Source organism: Syngnathus typhle, linkage group LG6 (assembly GCF_033458585.1).
Source record: "Syngnathus typhle isolate RoL2023-S1 ecotype Sweden linkage group LG6, RoL_Styp_1.0, whole genome shotgun sequence".
In the NCBI taxonomy this organism is placed as follows: Eukaryota; Metazoa; Chordata; class Actinopteri; order Syngnathiformes; family Syngnathidae; genus Syngnathus; species Syngnathus typhle.
In genome coordinates this window covers 16,292,076-16,302,289 of record NC_083743.1, presented here as the reverse complement: position 1 = coordinate 16,302,289, position 10,214 = coordinate 16,292,076, and positions in this window count along the sequence as shown.

Here is a 10,214-nt window from a genome sequence, read left to right as displayed (position 1 = left end):
CTGTCCCTCAAAGATTTCCCTGATGGCCCTGCCAATGTCAAAACACCGGTTCACATACCCTCACAAGTGCAGGACTCAACCGCACCAGCGCCAACAGTCCCAGCTGAGGATGTGACCAAAACAGAGACATCATCCTTTGCAGAAGCCCCTGCAACGAGTTCACCGTTGGACGACCATAGGGCTAATACTGTGCCTCCAGATAGAAGATATCCTACCAGAGAGCGGCGAGCTCCTGCACGCCTGGATTTATAGGTTAGTGAATGACCCGAGTTATGGGGATGCAGAATATTCCCATGGGTATAATTCGAGGTAGTCCACCCTCACCCAAAGTTAAGGTTTCATCGGAACATTATTGTCATAATTGTCTGGACCATATATGATAATTGTTTAATGGTAGTTATTGATAGATCTTGAAGATGTCAAGTTATAGGCAATCAAGATGGCGGCGCGTGCATACGCAGCGACCTCTCTCTGTCCCGCCCGTACGGTGTTTTCTTCGTCAAATTAGTGTTTGTCCGGCAGTTTTATGTGTTCGTCTCGTCGTACTGAGTCGTGCTACAAGTACGGCAGGCAGGTTCTGCTCGACATCGGCGAAAGCGAGTTTTGTCAAGTTCTGGACTTTGATGCGGGGACATTAAAGGAGCTCGGACTGCTACGTCCTGAAGCGTCGCCGGACTCGTCTGCTATTCCTCCCCCGGTTGGGAGGCGTCGAAAGCGGTGTGCGAGGAGGCTGAAGAGGGGGCAAGCGTGGGGGCGTCCGGGCCAGGCTGGCGGCCAACCCAGCTCGTGCCTTCCATTCTTCTGGCGAATGTTTGATCGCTGGACAACAAAATGGATTACATTCGCTTGGTGAGATCTACAAACCGGACAGTGCGTGACTGCTGTGTGCTCGTGTTCACTGAGACTTGGTTGACCGTCAACATTCCGGACTCTGCTGTACGTCTGGAGCGGCTAGCGTGCTATCCGGCGGACCGGGCCATTGTACAAGGGGGAAAATCTCGTGGGGGTGGAATATGCGTCTACATCCGTGACGAATGGTGCCGGGACTCTGTAGTGGTGTGCAAGCACTGCTCGCCACTGGCGGAGTTTGTGATCATTAAGTGCCGTCCTTTTTACCTGCTGAGGGAATTTACCGCGATTCTGCTGGTCACACCCGTATCCACTTGCGAACCGGTCTGGATGTTCTCACCATTTGTCTGTATGCGGGCAAAAGTATAACAGTGATATGGTCAGAAAGTCCAATATGGGGGAGGGGGGCGGCTTTGAAAGCTCCTTTATGCAAAGAGTAGACCAGGTCCAGGAAGCTGTAGCCATGCGTAGGAAAATTAACATGCTGGTGAAGCCTCGGAAAAACAGACTTCAGGTTAGCATGATTAAAATCCCCAGCGAAGATGGTGAAACCGTCAGGGTGCGCTGTCTGTTGTTCACTGAACAGAAGCTTTAATCTTCAGGTGGGACACCCAAGCTGGACAGGTCTTAGTGTAGAAGCTTGACAGAGTGCAATCCACTTCTCCAGGTCGAGATCTGGACACACAGCTAACAACTGCCGTGAAGAAAACACTAACAGTGTTAAAAATGTGTAAAAAAAAGAAAAACAAACAAACAAAAAAAAGAACATGCCCCCTTCACATTTCTGACTGCCCCCTCTTACGTGCATTCCTTGAACCGGCCCTGATTGTAAAAGGGAAGGAGATGTTGTGTATTTTGGGCTAACTCAAATTCCGTAGTAGAAAAACCCCGGAAGTGGGATGGGCATTCTGTGTAGTCGTGGTACGCCCTGTAAACGCACTGTGAGTAAGGAATAAAGCAGTTATCCTTCACGTCGTTGTCCGACCTATTCTTGCTATCTAAGGACCTGGAAAATAGTAAGGATATAACAGTAATAATGTTACCAAGGCGGTGCTATAGCTAACAGGCTAACTGAAACTGCTAAAACTCAAATAAACAAATAAATGCACGCTGTCTCAACAACAGACTGAAACTGGGGCATAATTGGGTCCTGCTTGGACTTCTGTCACCATGTTAAAAAGTGTGGTGCATGATAAGGACGACACGAGTCCCGCTATGTGTATTCATGCTGCAGGTAGGAAATACAACTGGAGTAACCACACGTGACACAGGTTCTGTGGCTTCCACAGGGTGGCGCAGTATGTCAATACAATCACCCTACCAAGCATGTTTTTGGGATGTGGGAGAAACCTGGAGTGCCCGGAGAAAATCCACGTGGGCTTGGGGAGAGCATGGGAACCCCACACAAGAAGGGCCGGAGGTGGAATCGAACCCGCACCCTCCTAACTGTGAGGCGGTCACACTGGCTAACCAGTGCACCATCGAGCCACCCATGTTTAAAACGATTAATATAAATTGTTATTCAAACTTCCAGTTTATATAGGTATTGCTGTATTCAAATCATGTTATACTGGCCAAATTTCTGTTTTCCTTTGTTTTCAACTTTTATTCGGTTTATTTGTTACAATGACGAGCGGTGAGGGTTGGAGTTGGTGAGGCACTGACTCAGAGTCAGATTTACAAACGTACTGTATGACGCTAAGGCACTGACTCACAAGTCAGATTTACATGCATACATGGTTGTTATCCCATTCTTGATTAAATTTAATAACATTTTAAACACACCACTGTACATTTAAACACACCACTGCAGTATTCTTACCTTTACTTGTAAATGAAGTCCATTCTCCTGTCCTTCTGGACGAAGATCTCGATGATAGGGAAAGCAATAAAGTCGATTTTTGGCAGCACAACCACAAAGCCAGTCTTTTTTAGAGTACCAATCCTTTTGAAACGAACGTGTTGTAGTCCATCCAGGGAGGCCCGTAGTTTGAATGAATCCTCGCAAATCTGGCGTTGGTCTTCCCTTACTTATGGTTTCTTGCTTTGACTGAAAGTCAAGTTTTGAAAAAATTCTTATTTTCGAGATTATATCCTCCATTGTCAGGGGAAATAAAGCCAAATAGCAACGCGTTAGCACCGAATGTTGTTGGTTGTTTTTCTTTTCTTTTTTTTCTTGTTAATTTACTCTCGCATTAACTCGTGTCGTGAACTATTAGGGGCAGGCTCAGTATCGCCCCATCTTCGAGGCAAAGATACTGGCTGCATCAAGGCCCGTATTTTCCCGCTGACTGCAAGCACGCGCCGTTTGCACGCGCTCAGTACAGTGTGTGAGTGGTGCACACTCTCACACGCACGACCTGAGAGGCACTACCTGTCACTGCCTCAGCCTCCATGATTCTCGTCTCCCGTTGTTATTTGAACAAGAAATACAGCTATTTTGACTATGAAAATGATCCAAATGTATAGGAAACACACCAAAATTGCATTAAAAGCATAGACCACAGGACAGATATTATATTTTGTTTTGTTATATTATTCATTTTTTAACAACTTATGGTGACAGCTGAGAAAACCATGTTGAGCCCTTTACTACCCCTGGTGGCAAGGTGAGGCACTGCCTCACCTGCCTCCTATGAGTGCACGTGCCTGATTTCTTACTGCTGTACAGGGAGTCCTTGGTTTACGACGTCGATCTGTTCCTATGTATGCGATGTAAACCGGATTTTGGTCGTAGTAAAATAATAACAAATGAAAAATAATAGTACAATAATAAAAAGTACAATAATAAAACAGTGATAATAGTAAAAAAATGAAACAGTACCGTAATAAAAGTAAAAGAATCTGCAGTACAGTAATCCCTCGCTACATCGCGGTTCGTTTAGCGCGGTTTCACTACAGTGCGGATTTGTTTTCCAAATTAAAAAAAAATGTAAAAGTCAAAATAAAACTTCTAAATTGAGGAATTATGGCACAAAACTTGCCCACACGCCAACAGAAGGCAAGGAGTGCCCATACAATTGCAGTGCGTACACTTGTACCTTTTTATAATAAATTGTTATTATAATAAGAGTTCTAAAAACATATTTACAGTGTTGTACCATGTTATAGAAAATTTGTTATAATAATAAAATAGTTCTCAAAACATATTTCGGACTGATCCAGGACGGTGATGAGACTGCGTACAGACAGGAGGTGGAGCGGCTCGTCCACTGATGCAGCCAAAACCACCTGGAGCTGAACCCGCTCAAGACCGTGGAGATGACAGTGGACTTCAGGCGAGACCCTTCACCACTTTCACCCCTCACTATCCGCAGTAATACTATTCTCTCCACAGACACCTTCAAGTTCCTGGGAACCACAATCTCTCGGGACCTGAAATGGACCGGGCACATAGACTCTGTCCGGAAGAAGGCCCAGCAGTGGCTGTACTTCCTGAGACAGCGGGAGCTGCTGAAGACCTTCTACACTGCCATCATCCAGTCTGTCCTCTGCACCTCCATCACTGTCTGGTTTGGATCGGCCTCCAAACAAGACAAGCACAGACTGCAACGGACAATCAGGACTGCAGAAAAGATAATTGGAATCAACCTCCCATCTGTCCAAGACTTGTACCTGTCCAGGACCAGGAAACGTGCAAGTAACATCTCTACAGACCTTTCTCACCCAGGATACAGTCTGTTTGAACTACTCCCGTCCGGACGGCGTTATAGAGCTCTGTACGTCAAAACCAGCAGACACAGAGACAGCTTCTTCCCCCAGCTGTCATGATTCGTCCCCGGTCACGTCCATGTTGTCATTGTTTTGTCCGTATGTCCGTGGATCATGTCAGTGTGCTTCTCATGTCTTGTCCCCAGTTTTGCTAGGTTGCCATGGTTTCTGTTTGCGTCGCCCCTCCCTTGCTGTGTCACCTCAATCAATGTAACCGCGTTCACCTGCCTCGTGTTTCGTGTTGTGTATTTAAGTCCTGTCTGCCCCTCGCTCACTGTCGGATCATTGCTTGTCGGTTGTTGCATGCAATCGCTGCTGTCACGGCAACGGTAACATGTCTTTCTGTTTCACGTCTTGTTAGGTCAGTCCTGTTTGTTAGTGTGGTAGTTAAGTTATGTCAGTCTACCAAGTTCGTGTTTTGAGTTTGTTCCAATAAACCCTGGTCCAAGCTGCACATGGTCGCCCTGCTCCATTTTCCTCATCCCATTCGTGACAGAATGATCCGACCATCACAGCGACCAGCGCTTGGACCTCTCTCCACCATCAGCTCCCACTGCGACACCCGATCCACGTCCATCGTCCGAGAAGGTTCCAGCACCATCGGACTTCGCTCCAGCGACGCCGGACTCGCGGCCGTCATCGGAGTCCTCCCGGCGCCAATGGTTGCGAAAGTCATCAGACTTCGCTGCCGCAACGCCAGACCCGCGGCCGCCATCGGAGTGCCTCCCGGCGTCATCAGACTTGTGGTCGCCTTCGGGCTCCACCTCAGCGTAGCAGGACCCGCGGGCGTCGCCAGATTCGAGCCAGCTGCGCCGGACCCGCGATCGTCCATGGCCCCACCCCCACTGCTGCAGCGCGTGGTGGCTCTTGCCGCTACGCACAGCTCCGCCTTCCAATTGCCGCTGATTGCGGTCCGGACTTCAAACTTCCGATTGCGGCTCTGACTTTTCAAGTTTCCGCCGAGGACGGTTCTGTTCCCCGAGTTTCCGCCGAGTGCGGTTCATGTCCCCCGAGTTGTTTGAGTGCCGCCCGAGTGCGGTTCAGGTTTGTGTGAGTTTCCGCCAGAGTGCGGTTCATGGTTGTGTGAGTTGCCGCCAGAGTGCGGTTCAGGGTTGTGTGAATTGCCGCCCGAATGCGGTTCGGTTCCCCAAGTTGCTGCCGATTGCGCGTCAGGCCCCCAGTGTGTGGCGCGATTGTGACCCTGGTCCCCTGACCTCCGCTGAGTGCAGGTCTGTTCCCCAAGTTGCTGTCGATTGCGCGTCAGGCCCCCAGTGTGTGCCGCGATTGTGGCCCTGGGCCCCTGACCTCCGCTGAGTGCAGGTCTGTTCCCCAAGTTGCCGTTGAATGCGGTTGTTTCCCCAGTCGCTGCCGTGTGCCGTTAAGGCCGTTTCGAAAACCAGTGGGGTCGCACGCTCATGGCGAATAAAAACTCTTGAATCTCTTGAATATTTACAATATGTACACTTATGCCTTGTTATAAACCATTTATAATAATAAAAGTTGTTCTAAAAACATAGTTACAGTATGTGTTAAGAATTATCCATGTTATTTATGTTATTCAGCCGTGCTTTGATTTGAGGTAGGGTGATTTATTTTGGAGGCCTTTTTCAGGCGATACCACTTCCTGTTTTATGTTCGCGTACATATGTCGCTTACAGTGGTAGAGGAGTCTTTAACGATGTAAGTGGGTCTCCTAACAAGAGAAATGAACGATCACGTGTCTAACCCAGACATGGGCAAACTACGGCCCGCAGGCCACATCCGGCCCACGGGGCCATTTAATCCGTCCCGCCAAACCTGAATAAATTGTATTATTAATTTTTTTGGGGTCATTTTCCCTGCAATTACTATGTTTCCCCAGTAGATGGGGAAGCGCCCGCCCGCGTGTCAGGGTTTTCCAAAGTATCTTGATCGTATGATTTTGTTGGAATGTATGTAACCAGTAATAAATAACCTAGCTAGATTAGTTTTATGCTTATGTTGGTGTGTAACCAGTAATAAATAACCTAGCTTGTCCCATCCTACACAACGTCGTAAAACATTCCCTTGCTATGTTTTGACTAGAGGTCAAGGGCTTTCTCTTCTGTATCCAGTCTACTCTCACCCCCACCCTGTTTCTCTTAATAAAAAGGCTCTTGTGGGAGGCCAGAGTCAGACGTCATTCGATCATTGCTGTACGCACAGTGACGCCTGCAGGTGCCCGAAAAGACTTAATTGTCTCCTATGTGGTTCTTGCAAAATAAGTTGGAGTGAGCAGCACTCTAACATTTTGGTGCCGAAACCCGGGACCGTCATACCCGCCATCTGGCTGACGGAGGAAGACGTGCTGCATTGTCGACAAGCCAGCGTCCATTAGGAGGACCTGGAAAAGAAAGTCCTGGGAAGAGTACTTCTTCGCTGGGCCAGCATCTTAAGTCTGCCTTCGTCTGACAGGTGGATTGACGGGACCCGGCAGTGCAACGAACCAGAGGGCAAGTAAGTTAAAGCCCTAAAGTTGTGGGATTGTGTTGTGGTGAAACGCGTAAAAGTGCACACGAATAAAAATAGGCAGGACAGAAGATAAGAAGTCTTGTGGAAGAGGGGGTGTTGTAGAGTCCCCGTCCGGATGAAGTGGCTCTTCTGGAGCAGTGGTTTTCAAACTGTTTTATATATTTTTGTAAAATCTCACGTACCTCCGTGTACCCTCATTTGACAACCACTGTTCTAAGGGGTACGACTTCGCGTTGGCAGGGCTGGGTAACAGGACTTTTGTCTTTAGTTCCCAGGGAAGGAAGGAGGGGGGTGTTGTAGAGTCCCCCATCCGGATGAACCAGCTCTTTTTTTTTTTAAAGAGGACTTTGCGTAGGCAGGGATAAGAAATTTGTGTGGTTGAGTGTGACTGGTAGGATAAATTGACTAAAAAGCAGTTCTAGCATTGATCGACGGCAATAACACAGGCTAGTAATTTGTTGGAAGGTCAATTTAAACCTGCATTGAGGATCCTCAAAAAAAAAAATGAAAAAAAAAAATTGGAAAAACTAAAATTAAAATGGGAAAAAGGAACAATAAATGTCTAGCTCTTGAAGGAGATGAGAAGTTCATGGCGAGTAGATTTCTTAATTGTATGCAATACATGCCAAAGTGGAAGAAAAAGTATGAAGTACAAGGAAAGTTGAAAAGACAAAAGACAGAAAGTTGAAAAGTGATGAGGCTGCGACTATGTTTGTCAGGCTGGAAGACAATGAGGCCACAGTGCGCAGGCACACTGTCCCGGATGCAGCGCAAGCAGAGGAGCAAGGGAGACATTCCGCTCATGCGCAAAACTATGCAGTGGGCCAGACATGTTGAAAAAGTGATCCAAAAAGGCAAAAGTTCTGATGTATTTCATCTAGATGATGATAATGATCTAAATGAAGATACAACAATCTTCTTCCAAAGTTCCCAAAGGGGCAGAGGAAGAGTTAGAGACCAACAAGGCCGAAGGCCACCATATAATTCAAAACCCCCATCAGATTCTGATAACTGTTGGAACTGCGGGAAACGTGGACACTGGTCAAAAGAGTGTTTTAGAAAAAAAAACGGTACCAATCAAAGGGCGGAGGAAGAGGCAGAGGAAAAGTCACATTTTCAGCATGACAAGCTTCCTCTCCTTTGACCGCTCATGCTAATACAGAGAAAGAAAGAATAGATGGCCATATGACAGCAAAACATGTCATTGTCAGACTATTAGAACATATTTTGGATTATTAGAGCTCCTGTCCATACAAGAAGTATGACAATGCTGTTTGTATGCCCAATGACAAATGACCAGAGATCAAATTGTGTGTGTACACAAAAGTTAAAATTTGCAAATCAAGTGGTAAATAAATGCAACTTGCTTCTAGAAGATAAATAAAAAGTTAGAATGTCCTGTCCTCGTGTGCGTGGGAGGGACCAGCTCATGATCGACCACAGGAAATGGCCAGCCTATGACGAATCATTGGTGCTGGGATCTACCTTTCGCGCACGAGAGCTGTGCATGTGTGTTAAAATGATGAAGATTGGCTAAACCTTTCGTGCAAAGAAACTTGCTAGACTGTGGTCTATCCAATTTGCACCGCAGAACAGAAACAATTTGGAAAGATAGAGGAAAAGAGAGAAATCTGTTTGCGAGCAGAAATTGATCCACTAGTCTAGTGCATGTTAAGTGTCGAGCCGTCATGAGAAATTCGGGGAAAAAAAAAAACGACAGAACATGCTTTCAGGAATTGGAAGAAGCAAAATTGTGAATTTAAGACATTGCAATGCTACATTTAATAGGAATAATTGATTGATGGTGTTATAAAATTATACAAACTTCTATATGCGAGCTAAATCTGAGAGATTGAGTTTAAAAACAAAGAAAAAAATCAGATTAATTTGCTAGTAGTTTTTATGAGTTGAGTTTTTTTGGATTGGTGGATTGTTCTAGCAGGAACCTTGAGTTGAAAATGGTGTATGAATGTTGTGTGGGTAGCTTGGATAAATTGGGTCCAATGTGATGGAAAGACTCCTTTTTGGAGACTGTGTGAGATGCAAATGAGCATTGATGAATGATATCCCTGAATGAAAGGAAAATACAGGTTGAATGGTTGAAGTTGTTGGCGACTACTATGGAAAATTAATAGAGCGACTTTGCTGAAAGAGTGATTTTGAGTACCGTAATTTTCGGACTATAAATCGCACCGGAGTATAAGTCGCACCAGCCATAAAATGCCCCAAAAAGTGAAAAAAACCCATATATATGTATATAAGTCGCTCCTGAGTATAAGTCGCCCCCCCCCAAACTATGAAAAAAAAAAAACGACTTATAGTCCAAAAATTACGGTAAGTTAAATGCTAGGAAGAAAAAAAAGAGAAGTTGCTTTTGGATTGATAATTAACTAGAGAAAAAACTGGAGAACCAGTAACGCATGCAGAAGATGTGTGAACTGAGAAACTGAGAAACGTTTTGGAAAGAAAGTCAAATTAAATGATGATGGAATCATGTGTAGTAAAGAACACATTCTCCCAAAATGTTTGTCAAGGTGTGAGGCATGGGCGTTGCCAAGCCTCAGAAGGAGGGAGTGAATAGGACAGATAGTGGAAGATAGTAATAATACAACACTTTACGACATATGGATTTTCTAATACATTTGGTGTCATACTGTGGTAAGATTTTTATTCTGGTATCATGCAATGTATATCTCACTAGTAAGCCTAAGTATGACCGGGTCATATTTCGGTTCAGGTTCGTGCGGGATTGTTTGGGCCTTGGTCCATGATCTCATTGGCACGAGACATCTGGTTTCCATTAACAACTGACAAGATATGCACCCGAGTGAGGAAAGGGAGGCTAACTCATAAATAATGAGGAGATATTGGGAGTAATCTGTTGGTCCTTTCTTTAAGACCCTTTAAATGGTTTCCTGGTGTAGATAGGTTAGCAACACGAGAGATTTAGAGGTTCAAAAGAAAGACAGTTAAAAGAAAACAACATTATTAATTTGGACAATTGCAGGCTAACAGGAGCATGAGAAAGAAGAGCTAAGAAGCGGGATCCAATTTGATCAGGGAGATTGGAAATTCACAGCACTATATTCTAAGTCACATTTTTGAGCAAGCATGAGACAGGCAGAGGCGTAGCCAAGCCGGGGCGAGCCGGGGCGGCGTCCCGG